Source organism: Rosa chinensis, chromosome 1, assembly GCF_002994745.2.
Source record: "Rosa chinensis cultivar Old Blush chromosome 1, RchiOBHm-V2, whole genome shotgun sequence".
In the NCBI taxonomy this organism is placed as follows: domain Eukaryota; kingdom Viridiplantae; phylum Streptophyta; class Magnoliopsida; order Rosales; family Rosaceae; genus Rosa; species Rosa chinensis.
The window spans coordinates 23,305,330-23,331,628 of NC_037088.1; positions in this window are offsets into that span (position 1 = coordinate 23,305,330).

Consider the following 26,299-nt stretch of genomic DNA (forward strand, 5'->3'; position numbering starts at 1 on the left):
CCAAGTCACTGGTCATGTAACTTGCAAACTCAATGCTAACCTTCTTATTTTAACAATTTTGAACAGAATTTAAACATCAGAAATGGCAAGAGCAGAAAGAAAAGAAAGGGAACCCAGCGATGATGACGAAGACTACAGAGAGGTGGAATAAGAAGATGAAGAAGATGATTAAACGATGTAGAGAAAGAAGCATTTGGAGAAGATTTTGAAACAAAAAAGAAAAAAACAAGAAGAAGCAGAAGATTTACCATCTCCAAAGAATCTAAGAAGCATTCAAAAGAAAAAAGCAAAAAATAGAAACTAAAACATGTAGAAGATTCTGAAGAGGAAGTAGAAGTAGAAGAAAAAGTTAAAGCTGTGCCAAAGAGGAAGAGACATGTTAAACCAGGGCATGTGCAGTATAGGTGCACAGTAATAAGGTTTTTGAAGACGATTCAAGTTAACAAGAAGAATCTGAGTCCAAGAACATTAGCTTTGCTCAGATAGACACCATTTGGAAATATTGTCAGTGCATTCCATGGTGACTATATATGTAGAAGAGAAGTCAGCCAAGAAATATGATGATTTCATTACCATCCTCCTGCAGGCTTACAACCATGAAAATGACCTCTTCTTCTTTGGAAAGAAGAAATTCAGGATCTTGACAAGAGACATTTCAAGGATCCCAGGATAGCCAGCACAAGGAGAGTTGGTTCCAAAGACTTCTGAGGGTGCATATCAGTCCGACTTTGTCCAGCAGTTTTTTTCAAAGACAGCAAGGATTAACAAGAAAGCTATGGAAGATGCCCTGAATGACAAGCCAACAACAGAGGAAGAAATCGAGAAGAAGGACAAAAATGTGGCAAGGTTAATCTTGTTGAATTTGTCAATCAAGTTTTTGTTCCCAAACGCAGGGGGAACAATTTCATGGGACTACGTCAATTAAGGCTTGCGAAAATTCGGATAAAATTGGATCCTATGATTGGGCCAAGGAAGTTGAAAACTTCTTAAAAAAGTCTATGAAGACTCTGAAAAAGTAGTCAAACAGCTCACATACTAATATGGGTGGCTGCGTTGTAATTATACTGGTAAGTCATTGTCAGACTGAAATGTCACTGGGCAAGTCAAACTGCGTGTCATTGGCAGAGTCAAATTTCAAATTACTTGTCACTGGCTAAGTTTTTATCACTGTTGTAAATGATAATGGCTATTCATGCAATAGGTATTGCTTGATGTGTGCGATCACTATTGATTGGCGATTGACAGACTCGTAATTGTATGAGTGATTGGTGCAGCTATTGAGTTTTACCTTTTGTACACAAGATGTAGCCCTATATAAACCTCATAGTGAGATGAAAAGAAATACATCCCATTCTCTGCGTTATTTCTCTCATTTCTCTCTTCACTCAAACTCTCTCACTTTATGTTTTATAACACGTTATCAGCACAAAAAGCTCTGAAATTGCTGATTAACCAAAGGAGGATCATCGTTCAATCTGGTTTAGGATCTAAATCACAAACAAGCTATTGGATTGGCTGAGAAGACAACATTCTCAATTCTGCACAAATAAGCTGAAGATTCATCCGTTCTTCATCAAGTAATATTTTACAAAATCTAATTTTATATTCATGCTTATTGAGCCTACTGATTGAATATAAAAAATCACCATGATGCATGAACCCTAATCCTATCTGATTTATTTATTTGGCATATATATTTGTTTATGTTTTGGATTGATTGATGTTGAGACTAATTTCTACTACTTTTTGGGATCATTTCTCTCTACATTTTGCTTAGTTATTTCCATAACAATGTCATTTCTAACTTGTTTTATATTTTTAGGTAGTTTTGAGTCTGGAAATGGAAGGCAAGGAGTTATTTGCGCAGAAATGAGAAGAAATGGAAAAATGAAGCTTTCCCAGTTCTACAAGGAAAATGAATCCCAGTTGAAGTAGGAATACTAATGCAACTAGGAATGAGCTTGGAAAAATGATGTTCGGAAATGAAGAAATGAAAAAGTCCCAGTTGGACTAGAAAACCTGAAGACACTAGGAGTCCTGATGCTGCTAGGAGACCTGGTGAGACTAGGAGATGCTATGTCTTGAAGATGACTCAAGATAGTTCAAGATTGTTCTAGAATAATGAAGAATTTCGGCAATGTTGATAATGGATTTCGAATTGGCCAATTTTGGGAAAGTTTGGCCCGAAGTTTGAAGCATGTGACTTGCACATGAGTCTCTAGATCTTTCTTGACGTCATGAAGGAGTCATTGGCCCATTCTACTTGCTTTTGCCGTGAAAAATAAAGGAAAATACTAGAAGATTTCGGCAAAATATATATTGGGATTATTTTGGATTTTCTTGGAAATTTTTGAAGAGAAAATAGAGGAATAAGTATTGAATTATGACTCTACATATAAGGAGGCCGAAATAGAGTCTACATACATGGAAAACTCGGCAAGAGACTAAGGTGACTTGTCATCTACTTCTCAAGGAATTTTCTCATTAGTTGAATGATGTCACAAGTAGATTTCAACCTAGATTCTCAAGCCCTTGTCATTCACTATATAAAGGAGGTTTGTGAAGTTCTTCTACACGCTACAAAAATTCATAATCAAAAGCCACAAATACCTCCCTTTCTCTTCATAGTTTCGGCTATTTCAAGATTCCAAAGTTCAAGGCCGTGAAGCATCATCCTCTCCATTCAAGCATCCTTGCCGTGATCCTCATCCATTCCACCACCTTTTATAGCTTCTTGTGTCCTTGAAGATCAAAAAGTGTAACCATGAACACAACTTTATGTTTTCGGTTTTGTATAAGAAAGTTATTTCGGGTTTCTATGAATTGTGATTTTAATTTTCTGTTTTGGATTTATGATTTGCGATTTCTGTGGTTGATGAAGTGTTGATTTTAGTTATGTGATTTTCGAATACTATGAAGCATGTTTTAGGTTTTAGGTTTTTGAATTGATAAGTTGCGATTTCATATATATTAAGCATAATTGTTAATTTCGAACTTCAATCCCATTGTTTATGTGTTAATTGATCTTTGGATGCATACTTAGGTTGATAAACATGTAAATAAATCCATATTAAGGTGCTAGCGTTCTAGGCTTTAATAATTTCGGTGGAAAACCTAAAATTACTTAGGTAAATTAACAATGAGTCTTGCATGCTTGATTAGCGTTCTAACTTGTGTTCTTGACTTAAATTGATCAAACTTCCATTATTCTTAATGCGTTGAAAGTGTTTTTATTAGTGATTAGCTACCACTAGTGATTGCATGATTAATAGGGTTAACTATGGTGCGTTCATCTAGTTAATTTAATTAAGGGAAGTAATAAGAACTTTGTATGCGTTCATCTTTATTCTTGATTGATTCTATGCATAAACATATTTTGATTCGTGATTTGATGTTTGAAACCTTGCCAATGTGTTAATAGTAGTTGATCCTATCTAAATTTGTTCCATTCATATATTTCTACTTGATTCTGGTTTTTGATGTGTCACACATGTATATAATTACTTAGTTGTTAAATTAGAAAATAAATCCTAAATCCCCCTCTTGTATTTTTTGTAAATAATGTTTATAATATATAGTTTTGTTTTGCTAACGTTTTATTTTTCAGGAATTAATTAGGCCCTAATCCCTGGTTGAGAACGATCCCTACTTATTCTTACTACATTAATTGATAGGGTTTTAAATTGAGCACTAATTTTGTGCAGGTCAATTGAATGGAAAAAGAAAAATTAGGGTTGGTAGGACTATAGTTTTTTCTGGTTTCTACAGCCCAAGTGGTTGACCTGAAGGGTCAAAGCAGTAAGGCTTGCCCAGCAGAGCAGGTGCAGCCACGTCATCGACCCACTAAATTCAAGGCCCAGAAGCACCTTGCCTAGCCTAGAAGGCTGCCAATAGGCTACCCAGAAGGCCCAACAACCCTAGAACACACTCTGGGTTCGTCGCGATCTAGGACCACACCAACAGCCCAAGTCCATGTAAGCGGAGCCATAAGCTCAAGCCCAAGATGCATTGGCCAAGACGCTAACTATGCTAGTAGTTAAATGGGTCGAGCAAGGAGCTCGGAGGCCCAAGCCAACCTTCATCGCGCCACGTGTTGCCGCATGCGCTAGTAGCCCAATTCAAGCCTAGCAGGCCCACTATCTCTTTGGTCTTGCGCGAGTTATCAAGTGGTAGAGCCCAGTCCACCTTTGGTCTAGAAGAGCCACCAACCAAATAAAAAGCTAAAATGACTTCGCTTTCTCTGGGATTCAAACCTAGGCATAAGCTATGTGAGACAAACCACATCCCCACTGCGCTAATGTTACACATTGGAACGCTCTTACCATATTCAGTATTTATAGCGTGCTAGAAGCATTTATTCCAATTGCAAGATTTTGTGACATTTAATTTAGGATTAAATTATGCTTACTACCTTGTACTTTCAAGGGTTCATCAGTTCAGTCCCTGCACTTCTAATTTAATCAGAAAAGTCCTTGCACTCTCCAATTTCATCAAATCGATCCAATCCATCACTATTCTATCAATTTTCGCTGTTAAAATGCTGACGTGGGACCTTCCCATAGGAAAAATTCCCAAACTACCCATCGCTAGGCAGCTCGCCGACGTGTTAGTGTTGTGAATGCAGATGGGTAGTTTGGAAATTTTCCCGAAAATTGACAGAGTGGTGACGGATTGGATTGATTTGATGAAATTAGAGAGTGCAAGGACTTTTCTGATTAAATTAGAAGTGCAGGGACTAAACTGATGAACCCTTGAAAGTACTGGGTAATAATCAGAATTTAGTCCTTTAATTTATGAATTCTTTTTATGCAATTGTGAAATATTATTCCAACTTGTTTTGCTCATAATTGTTTTTGCTACTTGTTTAAATTTTTTTGCACTAGAATATATGTGTAGAAAATGCAGGTACTTAATGAACCAGAAGTTTATACATAAATATCGAACCTGTAGTTTTGATAAAGCCATAGAAGAAACTTGAAGTTTCCTACATAAATTCACCATAAATGATAAAACCAGAAGATTTTACATGTTTAATCCGATTTCTCAAGCCATGTTATAGAACCTGAAGTTCCCATTAGTTATACATATATTTTCAAATTAAGTCACGAAATGTTATGAATCTTCTCCAATTAGGCTCACCCAGTTGGATGCGATGTCTAGGTAGGGTTCGGATGGGGCTGTGTACTTAAGTAATCCTCGCTCCACCTAAACCTCATCCCTCCTTACCTGGTCGTATTCAATTGGAGTTACCAAAAGGGTTGAGTAATATCCACGATTTAATGTCAAATTTTAGCAATTGAAAGTTTCTGGAAGACATTATCTAAAGTTGGCATGGCATGCTTTCTTACCTAAAGCAAGACATGATTAGCAAGATATTGAACAAGCCTATCTGCCCAAAACAATACAAGGAGAGGCACTTTACTAATTCTCAGAATTGATCACTATCTTGTTGTTCACTGAAATGAACAACAACCTCCTGTTGAGGAATGATCAAGCCAAGACGATCGGTACATGAGCAACACTTTTGCTTGAAGCAAATGATGTTAATCATCGTAAACCTAATCGCAAAAGGAGAAACTGTGGCCGTGAAAAAAAAAAGGACCATATGACGATGAGCCGCATAACCAAGGCCCAAAGTTAAAGCGCATGGCCCCATGTTATAGTGCCCTTGTTCAACAAGCCCAGGGAGAAAGGAACACTGGTTCGGTCAGCCACCACCAAAATCAACATGATCTTTGTTGTCGATGTGGAGGAATTGAATGTTGGTCCCGCACCTATTGTGTGATAACCAAAGAAGTAGATGAGTATTACGCCGATTGCGGAACTCGAAACACCAACTTTAATGAAGGGTCATTTTCTATCGATTGCACACTAGAGATCATGGATTTTCAAGCAGTTACTGAACATACTGGGGATTAGAAACTTGAAGACATGGGTATGATTGGCCCCTTGTGCCATATCTATTTCATCTTAATGAATGATGTTTCAATCTTCTGATTCTAGTGATTTGTGTTTTCAATTATTTTGGATTATGGAAATGTGGTTATGTTCGAATATATTTAATTCAATAAACTTATTTATACATGTGATCCATTGAATTAAATAAAGGATTAAATACTTGTTACTCCTCATACTTTTCCCTGAAAAACAGTTTAGTCCCTCGCCTTTTAAATTAAATTGAATAGTCCTTATTCTCTCAAATTCTCATATAACAAGTCCAAAATGATCCGAAATGACTATTATGCCCCTAATTTTCTATTTTTATTATTATTTTTATTGTTTTCTCTATTTTTTTTTTAATTTTTCTCCCTTTTTTTTTATATTTTCTCTCTCCCTACCTCTCTCCCTCTCTCCCTCTCTCCTGGCCGCACAGTCTCTCTCTCTCCCTCGACCTCTCTTCTTCTTCTCTTCCTCTCTTCCTCTCTTCTTCTTCTCTTCCTCTGCAACCACCGGAGAACACCTTCCTCTACACGTAATTTAGCTACACTTCCTTAATAAACATTTAATCCTTAATATAATTTAGGTACACTTAATTTACCTTCCTCTCTTCTTCTTCTCTTCCTCTGCCATCACCGGAGACCACCACTTCCAGCCACCATCTCACCAAACACCTAAACTCTCCCTTTCTCTCTTCTTCTTCCCTCTGCAACCACCGGAGAACACCATCTCCGACCACCATTTCATCACCATCCAAAATTAAACAACACAATTAGGGATTCAATTTCTCGTCAACCCAGAAGCTCCAATCAAAGGAAAAACATGAAGATTACCTAATAGAGGCTGTCTGAAGCTTCAGCAGCCATGAGCGGCGGAGCTATCTTCTCCCACGCACCAGCGGCGGCGCGTGTAGAGCGTGCGGCGGCTTTGGTCAGAATCGGAGGTCTGGAGTTTGGGGTTTCGAAAGATAGTGCAGCTCCGACTTCGTTTATGGAGGTGTTGAAGCTCGATTCGAGCTGGAGACTAGAAATCGAAGGCATGCAGAGCCGAGAGCTTCGGTGATTCTCGAACGGCGTCGGCGGGCAGAGGGGTTTCTGGGTTTTGCTCTCTAAGGCTTGCTGAGTCTGACGGTGGTGTCGATATGGCGAGGTGATGGTCGGAAATCGAAGGAGGTAGAGAGGCGGTAGCGTCGCAGCCTTGGGTGGTCGCGGGTGGAGGCCAGAGGCAGTGCATGTCGATAGTGAGGCTTGGGCTTGGGTCGGATTTGGGTGCTGGATCGATTGGAGGTAGCGACGTGATGAAATGGTGGCCGGAGATGGTGTTCTCCGGTGGTTGCAGAGGGAAGAGAAGAAGAAGAGAGGTCGAGGGAGAGAGAGAGACTGTGCGGCCAGGAGAGAGGGAGGGAGAGAAAAAATATTAAAAAAAAGGGAGAAAAATTAAAAAAAATAGAGAAAACAATAAAAATAATAATAAAAATAGAAAATTAGGGGCATAATAGTCATTTCAGATCATTTTGGACTTGTTATTTGAGAATTTGAGAGAATAAGGACTATTCAGTTTAATTTAAAAGGCGAGGGACCAAACTGTTTTTCAGGAAAAAGTATGAGGAGTAACAAGTATTTAATCCTTAAATAAATGAATAGGCATATTATGTGGGGAAGTTTGTTGTCTGCCTAAAAGTGCTATTACGCACACCATACTCCCATATCAGAGATATTTTTCAAACTTATTGCTTATTCATACCTCTGTGACAACCGTATCAGGCTAATCCAACCTGATAGAGGGCTATGGCAAAACCCAGTGTATGTTATTCGATGGTACTGAACTTACCATTAAGGAGGCCTTATATTCTCCACATTCCAGAAGAACGTTATTGAGTGTTAAGGATATTCGAACCAACGGTTACCACGTTGAAAACGCTGAGAAAAATGAGGGGAAGATCTTTGCATAACCTCATAGTGTGCGGCCAGAAGCGTACATTGGACAAATCAAAATTTGTTAGCTAGAAGCTAACCAATTCGAGCAACTACTTGCTATAGCATGACCGTTTGGGACACCCAGGTCAAAGTATGATGCACTGTATCCTCAACTCATCGCACTTGCATCCTCTTCTGAATAAGGGTTAATGACACACTATGCCAAGGTTACTCGTTAGGAATGTTTAATACTAGACCATCATATGCAAAGACTAGAACATACACCACCATTTTTCTGCACAGAATGCAAGGGAAATTTGTGGACATATCAAACCACCATGCGGACTAGTTAAATATTAATGGTTTTGGTTGATGTATCGACAAAGTGATTACATGTTACACTATTGTCCACAAGAAAATGATGTTTTAACTAAACTCTCACCCAGATCATGAAATTAAGGGTTTACCACTCGGATTATTCCATAAAGTCCATAAGACTTGATAATGCTGGAGAGTTTACATCAAAGTCTTTCGAAGATTATTGTGTAAAGGCCTGCTCACCTAAGGGACAGTTTTTAAGGGACAAGTGAATCTGACGGCTGAAAATAAATGCACAGTTTTAAGTTGTTATAATTTATGCTTTTATATTTAATACATGTGGTTTAGATGCATTTGTCCCTCACAGTCCCTTAAAACTATCCCTTAGGTGAGCAAATATGTTATTATGTATCCCTTAGGATTGATGATAAGAGCACAAAGTGTGACATTTTAATTATATATTTTCCCTCATTTTGCTAAGTTATTCTCTTAAAATTATTAATTATAACACAGTTTATGTTTTTAGGTACTTCAAGGACTGAAATGGAGAAAACAGGCGAAAAAGAGCAGAAATGAGCATAAATTAAGGACAAGTCATTTTAGAAACTTTCCTCTTTCATTTTAGGAAATATTTCCTATTTTGTTTTAGGAAACTTTCTTCATTTGAACTTTTCTATTTCTGATTTTTATATTTTAATGAGAATCCATCCCATTAGAAACTCTTGAGTGATTAAATCAAGAAAAATTGAAGGATTAATGAGGAAGAATTCGAGGAGATAAAATGGATTGTTTTTAATCAATATTTATTCCTAATTATCTGATTTCTTATTGATTATAAACTCTAATTAAATTCTGATTTTTCTTGATTGTAGGAGTTCATTATGTGCAAAATTGGAAGAAGAAATCAGTGCAATTCAAAGGAGAGGAATAAGGGATGTATCTGGTCACTATTCAAGGAATATACAATGAGTCATTAAGGGGAAAAGAGATCAGAAAAATCAAGACTTTGTCATGAGAAAATCAAGCAAATTTGGAGGAGAAATCACCTCAAGATGATTGGCCATGATTGCATCACAAGAGATGAGAATTCCACTATAAATAGCAGCCATTCTCTACTCCAAAATCATCACTTCTTCATACAAAATTCAGTTCATTAGCTTAGCTCTCTTCTCTCCAAAACCCTCTCCAAATATTCAGAAAAAGCCTCTGATCGTGAAGAGCTTTAGGACTTCTCCAAGACTGTTCGTGTTCTTAAAGGCCAAGCCTTGTGTTCTCTTGACGTTCTCCAAGCTTCCTTGAAGATCAAAAAGTGTAATTCATGGCCCTTATTTCTGTTTTCATACTCTTTAGTTTTGAATTTCAGATTTCTTTTATGAGCTTTATTATTGGAATTGGATTTTTGTTGAGAACGAGTTTATGTTAGTAATTTTCAGATTTGTTTCTTTATGTTCTTGATTTGTTTATGATATCTTTATAATCTGATTTTGTGCCATCCTTTATATCTTTAAGCATATGATTTTGGTTGAATAACTATGTTAATCTGCAGGTTAATAAAGCCAAATTTGTGTTCTAATTCACCTAATCGTTTTGGGGCATAAATTGAAGTGGTAAAGGCTGTGTACAATGGTCGAGATTATATGCTACATGTTTGTGCGTTCGTAACTTCTTATGGATGCATACATGTTTGGATTCAGAATTCTAATTGCACTTAATGATTCATATTTAATGTTGACGGATGCTCTTCAGTATTAACGTTATGTTTTATATGAAATATTTTGAGTTACGGACTTTTCCTAACTTAGGAGATTCAAAAGAAGAATTAAAGTGGTACTCGATCTCTTCAGACTTGTACTTCGAATTCATTTCTGATATTTAGTGTTGGCACGATTTTAGGTTGTTTAGATTGAAATAATTCATTGCATGTTGATATGGTTTGGAAATTCTGATTTGAGTGTGAAGAAGTCGATCACATGTATATATTTGTCTTTTTGTTTTATTTCGTAGGAACTTAGAAACCAAAAGTTGAATCCCCCTTTTTATTGTTGTTTCTTGTGTAAATTTGTAGATAAATACTTGTTAATACTTGTTTTATTAATTACTAATTTAAATTGACCTTTTTGTTTAGGTGTACCCTACAATCCCCGGACTGAACGATCCCTGCTTATCCTATACTAACAACTACATTTTGCAGGGTTAAATTGTGAGGTTATTTCAGCCGCATCAATTTTTGGCGCCGTTGCCGGGGACACAAAAAAAAAAAAAATTAACTCAAAAAAAAAAAAAAAAAAATTGTTGTGACACAAGGAGAAGAGTCCAGGCTGAAAGACTATAAATATTAAGCGCTGCATGGGAGGCAACCCATTTCAACCGAAGCTGTGGAGGAGCCATCAACGAGAGTTTGACATTTCTATCCCTTCACTTGTTTAGGTTGAATTGTACTTGTGTCTTTTATTTTCGTTTTTGCTTCTTTGTTTTCGTATTTATTTTCATAAATTCAATTCCTATATGCTTAATTGTTTCATTGCATGCTTCTGATTGATTACATTGAGGACAATGCAATATTTAAGTGTGGGGGAAATGATTTATACTTTTGTCTTGAGTCATATATATTGAAAATACAAAAAAATTGAAAAATGTCAAAAAAAAAATCGTTGCTTTTATTTATTGAGTCAAAATGATTTTGGGTGAAATATCTTCTTCATCGTAGGCGCATCTGATGGGATGTGATGTCTAAGGTCTAGTTTGGATCCGAGAAGTGCTGACAAAGGGTCTCGTCCCCTGTCAATCAAGTGAGCTGAGCTCCGCCAAAATCGGTCCCTTCTTCACCTGGTCATGTTCCAAAGGAGTTACCGAAAGGAGAAAGGAAATAACCCTAGTCCAAAACCTTTTTGGGGTCAGTCTTAGTCCTTTGTTTTTAATTTTGAGTTTTAGGATGCCCTTAACTGTCTAGGATGATTCAATATCTCTGGAATTATGGCTAAAAGAGGATCACAATATTGAGATGATTTTAAATGGTATTCCTTGGTTAATTGAGATAAATGAAGAGCATATGCATGAGTAGTGGATATGGATTTCGTGACCTTGGTATAGAATATGAGCATGTTAAGTTGAGTTTTGATTCATAAAAAAACCATGTGAGATATTTGAGCCATGTCCCTTTTTCTTGGAGTGATAAATGAAATATATTCTTAATTTCTTGGCGATGTTTTGATGATCTCATTATTCTTCATTTGATTGATTGCTTGCCATAGATTAAGTTTGATGGACTAGAGAATGCTAGAATTCACTCTTGTGCTTGTTGAGACTTTTATCAATACATGTCCCTGATTCTGGAAAGGATAGAGGCACTCTAGGAACTACCACCATAGACAAATTAACCTGTGTCCATATTTGTGCCCGTCGTGGGACTCCCTTAGTTTAACCACTTTGGGCCTACATTAAACCTTTTCTTTCATCACCCTTAAAATCTTTAACCCTTAACCTTAGTATAGTTACAATCCTACCCTTTATTGTAAGAACTTAGTGGAGCTATCTTTTGAGACTTACTACATGGATTTGGTGGCAAGGATGAAGACTGAGAAGAGGTAAAAGTTCAAGTGTGGGGGTAGACTTGTCCATGAGAAAAAAAATAATAATGTGAAAGCCGTGAAAAAGAAAGAAAAAAAGTGTGTACGGCTAGAAAAAAAAAAAAAAAATTATATATATATATATATATATATGCATATGGATTTTAGTCCCCCATACTTGGTGAATTTGGAGATTGTTTTGAATTGAAGGCCCATTACATAAAAATTGGTCTTTGTCCAATTCACGAGAGTTCAAGGGAAGTTTGGGCCCAACATGAAGATATTAGGCCTTTTGCTATGCCTCTACGGGTGTGACGTTCTGAATGCCTTGGTGGATTTCTAGAAGTCTCTCTACATCAACATGAGCTCTACTAGGTTTTTAGGATACTTTGACATTCCTTAACCTTTGTTTCTTAAAACCTTGAACCTTAGCCCCATTTCAACCCTTCAAAGTCCTTTTTGATCCTTAAGATGGGATAGCCTTTGATCTGTGGAGATGAGTTATAAGAGTTGAACCTATGGCTTGGGTCCATCCGTGCAAGTAGTTGATATCTTTCATGAGATCTTGAAAAATTATATTCACAAAGTGCTTTTCATTTCTTATATATGTGAGCTATTTGATTGCCTCAAAATATTTTCTCTCACATATAATTGAGTGATTATAAGCTTTTAAGCATTGCCTTCTTCTGAGTGAAGAAAGAGTGGATATACCTTGTGAGGATATGAATCATACTTGTCTGAAACATGCTGAGCTCCACCCATCACCATTGTTACAACCAGGTCCTACTTATTTATATGTGGATTATATGCTTCAATTAACTCTCGAATATCTAAATATTGATTCTTGATTAAGTGCTAATTTTAATGCCATGAGAGACAGGATTCATGAGACAAATGTTAAGGGCAGTATAGTCTTTGTGTGTCATTTGTGTAGAGTCTGGTAATGAACTGTTTAATTTGGTTGAGTCTTTTGTTTTGATTTTGCTAAGGGACTAGCAAAAGCTAAGTGTGGGGGTATTTGATAAGAGCACAAAGTGTGACATTTTAATTATATATTTTCCCTCATTTTGCTAAGTTATTCTCTTAAAATTATTAATTATAACACAGTTTATGTTTTTAGGTACTTCAAGGACTGAAATGGAGAAAACAGGCGAAAAAGAGCAGAAATGAGCATAAATTAAGGACAAGTCATTTTAGAAACTTTCCTCTTTCATTTTAGGAAATATTTCCTATTTTGTTTTAGGAAACTTTCTTCATTTGAACTTTTCTATTTCTGATTTTTATATTTTAATGAGAGTCCATCCCATTAGAAACTCTTGAGTGATTAAATCAAGAAAAATTGAAGGATTAATGAGGAAGAATTCGAGGAGATAAAATGGATTGTTTTTAATCAATATTTATTCCTAATTATCTGATTTCTTATTGATTATAAACTCTAATTAAATTCTGATTTTTCTTGATTGTAGGAGTTCATTATGTGCAAAATTGGAAGAAGAAATCAGTGCAATTCAAAGGAGAGGAATAAGGGATGTATCTGGTCACTATTCAAGGAATATACAATGAGTCATTAAGGGGAAAAGAGATCAGAAAAATCAAGACTTTGTCATGAGAAAATCAAGCAAATTTGGAGGAGAAATCACCTCAAGATGATTGGCCATGATTGCATCACAAGAGATGAGAATTCCACTATAAATAGCAGCCATTCTCTACTCCAAAATCATCACTTCTTCATACAAAATTCAGTTCATTAGCTTAGCTCTCTTCTCTCCAAAACCCTCTCCAAATATTCAGAAAAAGCCTCTGATCGTGAAGAGCTTTAGGACTTCTCCAAGACTGTTCGTGTTCTTAAAGGCCAAGCCTTGTGTTCTCTTGACGTTCTCCAAGCTTCCTTGAAGATCAAAAAGTGTAATTCATGGCCCTTATTTCTGTTTTCATACTCTTTAGTTTTGAATTTCAGATTTCTTTTATGAGCTTTATTATTGGAATTGGATTTTTGTTGAGAACGAGTTTATGTTAGTAATTTTCAGATTTGTTTCTTTATGTTCTTGATTTGTTTATGATATCTTTATAATCTGATTTTGTGCCATCCTTTATATCTTTAAGCATATGATTTTGGTTGAATAACTATGTTAATCTGCAGGTTAATAAAGCCAAATTTGTGTTCTAATTCACCTAATCGTTTTGGGGCATAAATTGAAGTGGTAAAGGCTGTGTACAATGGTCGAGATTATATGCTACATGTTTGTGCGTTTGTAACTTCTTATGGATGCATACATGTTTGGATTCAGAATTCTAATTGCACTTAATGATTCATATTTAATGTTGACGGATGCTCTTCAGTATTAACGTGATGTTTTATATGAAATATTTTGAGTTACGGACTTTTCCTAACTTAGGAGATTCAAAAGAAGAATTAAAGTGGTACTCGATCTCTTCAGACTTGTACTTCGAATTCATTTCTGATATTTAGTGTTGGCACGATTTTAGGTTGTTTAGATTGAAATAATTCATTGCATGTTGATATGGTTTGGAAATTCTGATTTGAGTGTGAAGAAGTCGATCACATGTATATATTTGTCTTTTTGTTTTATTTCGTAGGAACTTAGAAACCAAAAGTTGAATCCCCCCTTTTTATTGTTGTTTCTTGTGTAAATTTGTAGATAAATACTTGTTAATACTTGTTTTATTAATTACTAATTTAAATTGACCTTTTTGTTTAGGTGTACCCTACAATCCCCGGACTGAACGATCCCTGCTTATCCTATACTAACAACTACATTTTGCAGGGTTAAATTGTGAGGTTATTTCAGCCGCATCAATTGATACTGAACATCTAGTTCCCTATGTTCACACCCAAGATGGTCTCGCAGATAAAATCTTGGTAATGCGCACCAAGCTTCTAGTTTTTGAATGGGGCTATGCGATCTTGCATGCAGCCATATTGTTCCCGTTGAGGCCTACTGCTACCTAACCTACTCAGCATTACAGCTGGTGACTGGGTATGAACCTGACATTTCGCACTTGCGCGCATTTAGGTGTGCAATCCTCGTGCCAATTGTATCGCCACAACAAAATTGGGTCCTCAACAAAGAATGGGCATGTATGTCGATTATGAATCTCATCCATTATGTGCTCTTTAGAGCCCTTGACAGGCGATCTCTTTACCGCTAGATTTGCGAATTGTCACTTTGATGAGACAGTCTTCTCACCGTTAGGGGGAGATAAGAATGTTACCGTTCTTGATGAACGACGTGAATTAACATGGAATGTCCCCACTATGTCTCATCTTGATCCCCAAACCACATGAAAATAGTGAAGTGCAAACAATTCTAGATCTATAGAGTATAAAATACAATATGTCAGACACTTTCTCTGATCTAGCTAAAGTGAAGAGATTATATATACCTGCTGCAAATGTGCCTGCAAGGAGAGACGTTCATGTAGGATGTGTCGTCCCAGATGGACGAGGTACGACCATAACGGCTAACCAGTCATATGTTTCTGCCCAGAAGCGAGTAGACTATTAGGTTCGAAGATTCTTATCCCCAAAAGAGGGTAAACTTGGCTCAAACAAATCCTCTTGACATCGCAATCTCAAATTGATTCATCTCACGAGATAAATCCGGATTATGCGTACGTCTTAGAAGAGACCATGTTGGGGGACACTCCAACATTTGAACCCACTATCGAGAATAGAGAAATCTCGGTAAATTTAGTAAGGTTTGGAATCAGAATAAGATTATCAGCGATGATATATTAGTATTTGCGGTAGCCACCGAAATTATAATAAGCAATGATCTCAAACCTTGTTTTGTTGATCAATATCATTGAAGAGACGATTGGGCAAAAAGGAAATAAGCAATCCAGGTCAAATTAGATTCCTTGACAAAGAGAAAGGTGTTTGGGCCTGTTGTTCCTACACCTCCCCAAGTTAAACACGTTGAATTTAAATGGGTATTTGTAAGGAAGCGTAATGAGAAAAACGAAATTGTGATACACAAGGCTCGTTTAGTGACGCAAGAATTTTCTCAACGCCTTGTGATTGATTATGATGAGACATATTCTCCCATAATGGACGTAATAACGTTCCGCTACCTTATCAGTTTGGTAGTTTCAAAAAAAAAAAAAAACTAAATATGTAGCTGATGAATGTGGTCATAGCTTATCTCTATAGGGATCATAATACAGAGATATACATGAAAGTTCTTGAAGGACTTATGATACCCGATGCAAATAGTTCTAGACCACGAAACATACTCTTCATTATTTAGAGACGTTCACTTTATGGATTGAAAAAATCTACACGGAGTTGGTATAACCGTCTAAGTGAATATTTTATCGGAATGGAATATGTGAATAATAAACTATGCCCATGCATGTTTATTAAGGAAACAAGTTCCTAGTTTGGAATTGTGGCGGTCTATGTCAATGACATGAATTTGATTGATACTCCCGAAGAGATCAAGGAAACCGCAAAGCACCTGAAGTTGGAATTTGAGATGAAAGGCCATGGGAGAACAAATTATTGTCTCGACCTTGAGCCCGAGTACAGTGCATATGAAATTTTGCTCCATCAACCAAATTACATCCAGAAGATGTTAAGATGCTTTAATGAGGATAAATTCAAGCATACCCACTGTCACGCCCCTGATTTTTAACACAAATAAAAATCGATATATAATCCCATAATTATACATGCGTGATCGTTCAGTCATCAATACAAAATACCTGGAACATATTCCCTTTAAATCAAGTACATATTGATGCCTGAACCCACAATTCCAATATCAACTCGCTCCACAGAGTCATATATTACACAAGCTTATGAATTAAGTTGTCAACACAAAATAAAACGTAAATGCTCCTCAGAGCTTACTACATAGCGGAAGTCATACAATGGCAAAGGCAACAAAATTTGCTTCTTACCCGTTCTGCTGCTAACAAGCTACCTCAGCTTCAGCCACGATTACCCTGACTTGCAGGATCTCAGCTTCAGCCACGATTACCCTGACTTGCAGGATTAACCCCTACACCATTGAATAGTGTACCGGGTTGCCACACAACAAACCCGGGAAGCTTATGAAAGCTCGTATGAGTAACTTATGAACATCAATCAACAACTCACACAAATCAGCTTAAGGAAACCATGCAACCATGATTCCTTCTAACACTCCATATCCTTTCCACTGAAAGGACAACATAAGTCACCGCTGTGACAATGTTTTATTTGCTAACTTAACCATCAAGAAGAAACTTAAGTCTCATCTAGACAATAAAAGAAGAATACTCTCGGAACTCTCCTTTAAACTACATACTTATGAGTCTCCAGCAACCTCAACTGTTACCCCTATAAGCTATAATGGCAGACAGACTAGAGCCCTAACTAATCATAACCACTTATCCGGCCAATGAGTGATTCCCGATTTCTTGCCGTGGTCACCATCTGCAACCTGTCACCAACTATGACATATGATTTTCAGACCCCGTCTGGTCTTAGAATCAACTGTTGGTCACCATCTGCAACCTGTCACCATCTGTGACATATGATTTCAGACCCCGTCTGGTCTTAACATCAAACATCAAGGTCACCATCTGCAACCTGTCACCATCTGTGACATAGGATCTTCAGACCCCGTTTGGTCTTAAAATCAAACGTTAAGTAAGTCGCAACCGACCTAAAAACGTTACAAACACCTAGTTTCGGTTTTCCCCATCCTTGCTCACCATCTGTGACTCTTGGTACAAGGACCAATATACTTACAATAAGTCACGCTTGACTCGAAATTGTAACATCAAACTCAATAATTTTCAAACAATAGAAAACATCTTTTTCCACAATATTGTTTCCCGAAAAGTTGCCTTTAGCAATAACATGAATACAACCATGCATAATATTCCTTCACCAATCACTCACAAGAATATATATATATATATATATATATACATAGTCATTTGCTCAGGAATGCCTACTAATACCAACTATAGTTTGCAGTTAAATAAATAACGCCAAAACAATAATGGTAACTCCGTTCATAAATGAACGTTGTGAGATTACTAACCTCAAACTCCCGTTGTGTCTTCAATCTAGAACAAAGCAGCCAATCCACAAAATAACCGTCCGAAAAATACTTCGTCAAATACCTAATCACATACGGTTTCAACTTAATAACAATTCACAAATGCTTTAAGTTCGAAAACCCTGTTTTGAACTAATCCCCAAAGTGGCGACAATCGAGGCGAAACCACATCCGAGACCTCCCAAAGTCTCCGGAATACTTCCACGATCGATATGACCAAACCACAAGTCGATCGGACGCTCGGATCCTCACGGATCAAATAAATCAACCGGTATGAAACCGTAAAAATCATACAATTTCATACGAACTCCAAAATTTGCGTATTATATATCTAAATGCTCATATCGATGAGTAGAAGATATATAATCCTAGAAACAGTCCCTTACATGGCCGGAACGCCGCCAGAACGGCACCGCCGCGGGCCAAAACTCAATATTTCACAAAACTTCCAACATCAAAGATGTTCATCTCAGCATGCTTAACCATTTTCATAACTAGCACGAAGTCAAAATCGAAGCATAAAGGGTCGAAAACTACCTTGCAAGCCGTGGATTACTGTTCAATCGTAGTTGAACCAAGTTTCATGTGAATAGATCCAAACAACCACCATAGATCGATCTAGGAGGCTGCTGTGAGCTCCCCAAGCTTGATTTGAAGCCTCGCCGACGTCAAAGATTGGAGAACCGATCAAGTCCGAATACACGAAACTTCGTCGCCTTCTAGCTCCGCTGTGGGTGAGAATCGCCGCTAGAGGATGCCAGAGGGACAACCAGAGCAAGGAGGCGATCTGATCTGGAGAGATTCACTGCCGGGTCTGGGTCGGGTCAGTAGAAAAACTTTGATACCGAAGGTATCAGTCGAGAGAGAAGTGAGAGAGGAGAGGACTTCCGGAAATGGAAAATGGAAAATATGAAAATAATTTCGGAAATTCCCTATTTATACCAAAATGGAAACTTTTTCAATAGCCATAACTTCTTCATACGAACTCCGATTGACACATTTCTCAGGTCTATGAACTCATATCAACGCGCTCTACAACTTTTGTGAAGGAAGTTTCCTAAGAATCTCAACGTATAAAAAGTCAAACTTCACACTACCCCCCTAAACTGTGAATTCGCATAATTATACGTATGAAAACCATTTCACTTCACATACAACTTATGAATAAATCATAATAACAATTATTCGTACAACTGGTCCATTATTAATTACCAAAATTAAATAACGAAAATCCAAGTCATCACACCTATGGTCGTCCGAAGTCTAGAGAGAACAGTATCATCCTGCAGATGATAACGAAGAGATATTGGTGCCAGAGGTCTCATATTTAAGTGCAATAGTCGCATTATAGTACTCGGCTCAATGCCCTAGATAGGACATCTCATTCGATGTGAAATTGTTAGTTAAATATAGCTCTACGCCAACACGCCACCACTGGAATGACATAAAAGACATTTTTCACTACCTTAGAGGTACGGCAGATATGGGCTTATTCTATCCCTATGCATCAAGGAATGGATCAAACCCCCTTGATCCTCAGAATGATGCTCGCCTTGTTAGGTATGTTGATACAAACTATCTATCAAACCCGCACAAGACACGTTCCCAAACTGGTTATGTCTTTACCATTGAGAATACTGCAATTTCTTGGAGGTCTACGAAATAGACCCATATTGTTACCTCTTCGAATCATGTTGAGATTCTAGCCCTTTACAAAGCAGTACGTGAATATATATGGTTGAGAGCCATCACAAAAGCATGTTCGAAGCACATGTGGACTGCATTCCACCATTGATGAACCGACCATTATCTATGATGATAATGCTACTTACATCAAGTAGAAAAAGATGAGTTTCATCAAAAGAGACAACACGAAACAGATTGCACTGAAGTTCTCCTTCAATCTGCAACAACAGGAGCATCAGAAGATTGAAGTTAAGTAGATTTGATCTGAAGACAATCATACAGACCTCTTCACCATGTCACTACCAAAGTCTACATTCCAAAAGCATGTCCAAGGTATTGGTCTACATAAACTACCTGAAGTACCTAACATGTAATTTTCAGGGGGAGTATCCTGAAGCATACCCACTTGACCATCGTGTACTTTTTTTGTCCTTCGTCCAGGGTTATTTTGTCCCACTGAGTTTTGTTACCTGGCAAGATTTTAATGAGGCAGATCTTTGGCATGGTCACCCCACTTATTGCATCCTGAAGATGCTTTCATTCGATATATACGCATTTGCTCATCTTTTCCCTTCGACCACGGGTTTCTCCCACTAGGTTTATCAGGCAAGGTTTTGGTGTAGCAACTCTAATGCATCCCTCTCGTAGACACACTACCTACTTATGATCCCGATGAGAAGACTTCATCCATCTCTGAAGTTCTGATATGACTACTCCACACTCACGTGCGTTATGCTCTTTTTCTCCTTCGACCAATGTTGTTTTTTCCCACAGGCTTTTTATTACTTGGCAAGGTATTTGACGAGGCAACTTAGAAGCGCATAGCAGAGGCAACACTATTGACATGGAATATCCAAGGGGGAGTGTTGTAAATGATAATGACTATTCTTGCAATATGTATTGCTTGATGTGTGCGATCACTATTGATTGGCGATTGACATACTTCTGATTAGCGATTGACAGACTCGTAATTGTATGAGTGATTGGTGTAGCTATTAAGTTTTACCTTTTGTACATAAGATGTAGCCCTATATAAACCTCATAGTGAGATAAATAGAAATACATCCCATTCTCTGCGTCATTTTTCTCATTTCTCTCTTCTCTCAAACTCTCTCACTTTATGTTTTACAACAATCACTAATTTTTTTTTTCCTTTTTTTTTTTGTGCAAGCAATATTGGTTTTGTCTAAAGATTGGAAAAATGAAGCCAATAGCTGGAAGGGAGAAGGAAGAGCATCAAATGAGAACGTGGGACATGTAGAGGCTGATACAGAATTGGAAAAGCTTTAACAGCTTGCGAAAATTGAATGTATGTTATTCTCTATCAAAATAGTTGTCGCTGGCCATGTCCTCTCTTGGTTATAACTTATAAGTCATTGACCAAGTCACTAACCGAGTCACTGTCACACTACATGTCAATGGCCAAGTCACACTTCATGTCATTGGCCCATATAACTGTTGTAAATATGTCATTGGTCATGTCACATAGCATGTCACTGACATATGGAATATCTTTCTTTCAGGAAATTTTTGAAAAGCTGAAGGAGGATGTAGAGGAAACAGAATATAAGGAAGAGAATACTGGTTCTGATGAAGAGATCATGACGAGAGGAACAAGGTAATGATGATCAGACTTCTTAAGAGGAAGAGGATAACCTAGAAGCTGACATGGCTGAACAGGGAGCAACTGAGATGACAAAAACAAGCCCCAACAAACAAGAAAAAGACAAGTGGGAGAAACAGCTTCAAAAAAAGGAGGAGGAGATAAGAAGTCTGACTGTGGAGAAAGAGAATTTGCAGAAAATACTAATGGAAAAGGAGGATAAGCTAAGGGAATTGACGGAGGAAAAGGTGAATCTAGAGGAACAAAATGCTACCCTTGTGACGGAGAATTTCTGCCTCACATCATCAGTGAAGGAGTTAGTGGCAAAAGTGAAGAACTTAGAGGAAATGTTAATCCCAAAGACTCACACCTCATCAGCAGCTCAACAGAACAAGTCCCCGCCACCTAACTCAACGGAAGAGCAAAATGATCAAATGCAGCTCAATCCAAGGCTGCTAAGAACACAACAAAAGAAGATCAATCGACAGTTGAGGAACGTTAGTCCCAAATGCTCTTCCCAGTGGAAGACTCTTCAGCCGGGGCAGCTCAATCGCCACCTCACTGCACAGTGGCCCAGGAAACTCAATCAACACCTCCCTTACACATGGCTCACTTTTTCAAAGTCCCACAGTCTCCAAACTCACAGCCTATGAAACGGAAAAAGAACCTGCTATGTTTCATATAGTCAACACTTCTATGACGGAAAAAGAACCTGCTATGTTTCATATAGTCAACACTTCTATGGCTACGAGTCCCCGTCCACTTCGTTCATTAAGCCAAGAGGTAGGGCAGAAGACGCCAGAGGAGAACAAAAAGGCTGAGTTAACGATGCTAGTTACAGAGCAAGAGACAGGTAAATCTGCATCATCAATGTGTCTCTACTCATATGTTGTGAGATTAAAGAGCAAGAAAAGAATACATAAAAAAGATGACCTTTATTGGTGGAGGGATGTGAAAGCCAAAAGAGAGACGCAAGCAAAGGAGATGGTAGAGAGACTGAAAGTTGCTGAAAAGAAAGAAAAAGAAAAGTAGAAAGCAAAGGAGAAGGTTGAAAAATTGCAACCCGTTGAACATAAAAAAACAAGAAGAGTAGAAAGCACAAGAGATTGTGGACGACATACCAGAGGAGACTATGGAACTGATAAGAAAGATGCAGGCTGAGGACCAAATTGATCAAGCAAGCGGCAATGAAGAGTGGGAAAAACAACAGATCCCTATTGAGGTCGTAGACTGGGAGAAGAGTAAAGTGTACAACCATATGGACCAGGAGACCAAGAGGAGAGTGCAGAGATACTGGAACAATGCAGAATCAGGGTAATATTCCAATTAACTCAAAATTCAGTTTAAAATTTATTGTCACTGGCTAAGTCATTGGTCATGTAACTAGCAAAGTCACTGACCAAGGAGCTGGCCAAGTGAAATCACTGGCCAAGTCATTGGCTATGTCACTGTTAAGTAACTACATATCACAATCCATGTCACTAACACTATTCATTCTATGCAGAGTATACTTCTGGGGAGGTAGGCCATATGGATCAGAGGTAGCCAGACAGGATTTTGTTGACTGATCAACTGTTAGAGAACGAATCACAGAATTTGGTTGTGCCATGTTTTATGCATCCCTTATGTTGGGTAAGTAGTGGAACAATTATCAATCTACATTCAAAGCAAATCATTTGTAATTGATATTAGCTAGTCTTTTTTTTTTTTTTCAAAAACAGCATTCAGCAGAAAATTTGACGGCCTATTTCGTACATCTGTACCTCTGCAAACCACTGTTCCAGAAGTTGAGAAGATCCAACTATATATTCTTCCCGATTTCACATGAAGCAGGATTTCATCATACACAGCTCATTTTTGACAAGACTATAAAGAAATGGTACCACGTTGATTCAAAGAAGCCAAAAAACCATTAACTTGAAATTGCTTTCAAGATATCAAAAAAATGATAAGGAACTCTTCCGTCTTACTAATTTATATATTTAATTTAAAGATAAAGCATATTGTTTGATTGTGTTGCGATATTGAACATGCAGATTGAAATGGTAGAGCTTTGGATGAGCAGAGTCAAACACCAAGCAAAAGACATATTGGAACAAGGATGTCGAATGATATTTGATTAAGAGAACAGCTCAAAAGAACAATTGACAATGGTCGAAGCTCCACTTACTGAAATTGAGATAGATAGCATAAAATGGATCAAGGATAACTATACTAGAAGCATCCCAGTGGAAGATATCAAAGATTGCCCTCAACAAGAAGTAAATTCGTAAGTATATAGCTGTTTAAAATGTCGATTTATCATTGTTACGTCCTGAACCTAAATTTATCAGTTTACTAGTCATTTAGACGGTAAACGACAATTATTTTCACTTTTTACTCTGTTTCGATACTTTTAATGGCCCTAAAAGTTAACTTTTTGTTTGGGTCAAAATTTGAGAAAATTTCCTTCATGAAAGTTGTAGAGGACATTAAACCGAGCACGTGCGTATGTGGTACGTAAAAATCGGAGTTCGTATGTGAAAGTTATTAGCGAAATACCAACGTTACTGTTCATGATAGATAGTATAAATTCAAATTTTTTACTATGGCCGAGTAAGTTTTTCTTTTCTTCTTCTTCTTCTCTCTCTCTCTCTCTCTCTCTCTCTCTCTCTCTCTCTCTCTCTCTCTCTCTCTCTCTCTCTCTCTCTCTCTCTCTCTCTCTCTCTCTCTCCCCTGCAACTTCGGCCATCTCTCGATTCCGGCCACCTGGAGGTGAACCGCGACCATCATTGGCTTCCTCTCCTCCTCCTGGACACGCCTGCGATGGTAGCTCGCCGAGTATTGGCCGGAAAACGAAGAACCAAGCCATAGAAGTTCACTGTAGCATATTGAGGTCAACGCCGGTTTCTCCCGATTCCGGCCATTGCAGACGACAAATTTTGGTCCATTATAAGCGCCTTGAGACGTAGATGATGCTCCCCAAGTCTTTTGCAGCGATTTGAAGCATGGAGGAAGAAAGCATAATTGAAAATTTTCACTGTACTTCGGGTTGCTTAATTGTTCGACCACTTCGAGGTATTTTCTAACTTTGTCACAGTTGAGAAAATTGTTAGGCTTGTTGAGTAGGTGTTGCTACCAAAATTTGGTGGCCATTGGAGCTGGCGGCGGTGGCGATGCGTAGGGCAACTTTTTCGTTTCAATTTTTAGCCTATTAAATCCTATAAATGTTGCAGAGCTTATATATGAAGTTTGGTGAAGATTGGGGAAGTTTTGAATCGATTATAAATTTCTGGAAATTTAGAATTTCGGTTATCGATTTACGAGAATCCGACCGTCGGATTTCTCTGGAATTTACTTTAGAATTTGTAAATCGACAAATAGAAATTATTGATGAAGTTTGGATGGAATCCTAAGTGAATTGAAGGAGTTGAGGTTAAGGGAAACGTTTAGAATTTCAACATATAATTATAGTAAATTTAGATTTCCGTCCTGTAATTATTTATTTACGAGCGTTATATTATACAGGACGTGAACTTCGAATAAACGGCAAGCTTAGCCGTATACTGTGAGTGGACTTTTATTTTAAAATGTGATGCATGCATTTATTTCTCGAATTAATGCTCTATTTAATTATCATATTACATTTCGAGCACATGATTTTATCTTGGAATTTGATATCAATTTATCTCATGGATTTACTTGAATTGATGATCTTCGAAAATTGATTTTCTATCTCGATTATGATTTGAGAAATGGAATTGTGATTCAAATTATTGTTTTAAATTATTGAGCATATTAATTTATTTGTTATATCGTTGGATTTTCGAATTGAAGTTTACTACGCTCGATTTTAAATTTGTGATTTATTGAAGAATATTTTCTGAGGAGAATTCTGAAAACTTATATTATACTTTATTAGTCGATGTTGAGTTTTCTGGATTAGTATCGGAAGTGAGATTTTCGAGGAAATTATTTATATCTTATTTCTCGCCTATTTTGTTTATGAATTCGAGAATAATTTTGGCGTGCAGGGCCACGTCATTGAAATATACTTATTTTTCTTGTGAGATATTGGGGAAGCTTTATGGATTTATGGATTTACTGGTTTTCGATTGTTTTCCTCACCATACTCTGGTTGTTCAGATTATGTCTCCTCCTCACTTACTTTGTGTTTGTGAGTGGCAGACGAGGTGATTTATTCTCCTCATCACGTGAGTGGTAGTCGAGGTTATTAGTTCTCCTCCTCACACAATCTATGTGTGAGTGGCAATCGAGGGTAGAGCCTAAGGGGCTCCTTTACCCATGTGGTGATATTTCTTCCCCATATCCTATTATTACTTGACTAGCGGGGCTAGTCCGATTTCTCTTAACCAACGGGGCTGGTATGTTTTCACAAGATTTTGAGTTTAAAGAAATATGTTTTATAAACGTTGCATGCATCAAGGTTTTATAAATTTAAATAAGTGGGAAAGTATTCAAGTTTGCTTCATTTAAATTATCTTGATTATTTATTTTTGTCCACTCACACTAACGTGTTTTTCAATTACTTTCCCCTGGGCCCTTCGGTTTCAAATGCCCAGTTTGCAGGCTAGACTTGTTGAGGTCAGGCGTATATGGAGTTGAGGCATAATTGTCACTGCTTCCGCAATGTAGGATTCATTGATCTTTTACCCTCTTTACTTTTTATTCTATTACACCTTTTGTTTTAGAATTGCTCTAATAACCGTTGAATTAATGTTATTAAGTTGGGAATTGTGTAATGTGAATTGGAAAATGTTGTGATTTGGAGAGCAGGGAGGCTCCAGAAGAATAAGGATGGATAGTTTAGAAGTGTAAATATTTTTCTACAGGTTTTGGGTAGTCCATTTTTAGGGGAAGTTCCGCCAAATTATTCGTAGAATTTTTTCTAAGGTGGGCCCCGCAGGGCCACTTCTGATTTCAGGGTGAAATCCGGGTGGGTCCTGTCAATCATTATAAAGTTCAAATTCATTGACTTCAATTTTTCATATGAACAAATTGGAGAGCTAGCTTTTTGTGATGTACACCATGGAGAAAATTTCCAAAAAGGTGGGTGTTCCGAAGAACTCAAAAAGAATGATATTTTGAAATTTAGAGCTCATGTAGTCAAGTCATTTGCAGAAAGTAGGCACAACTGGAACTCAATTCATATCAGGTTGGACAGATTCAGTTTGTCCATTGGTTTAAGCGAGTTAG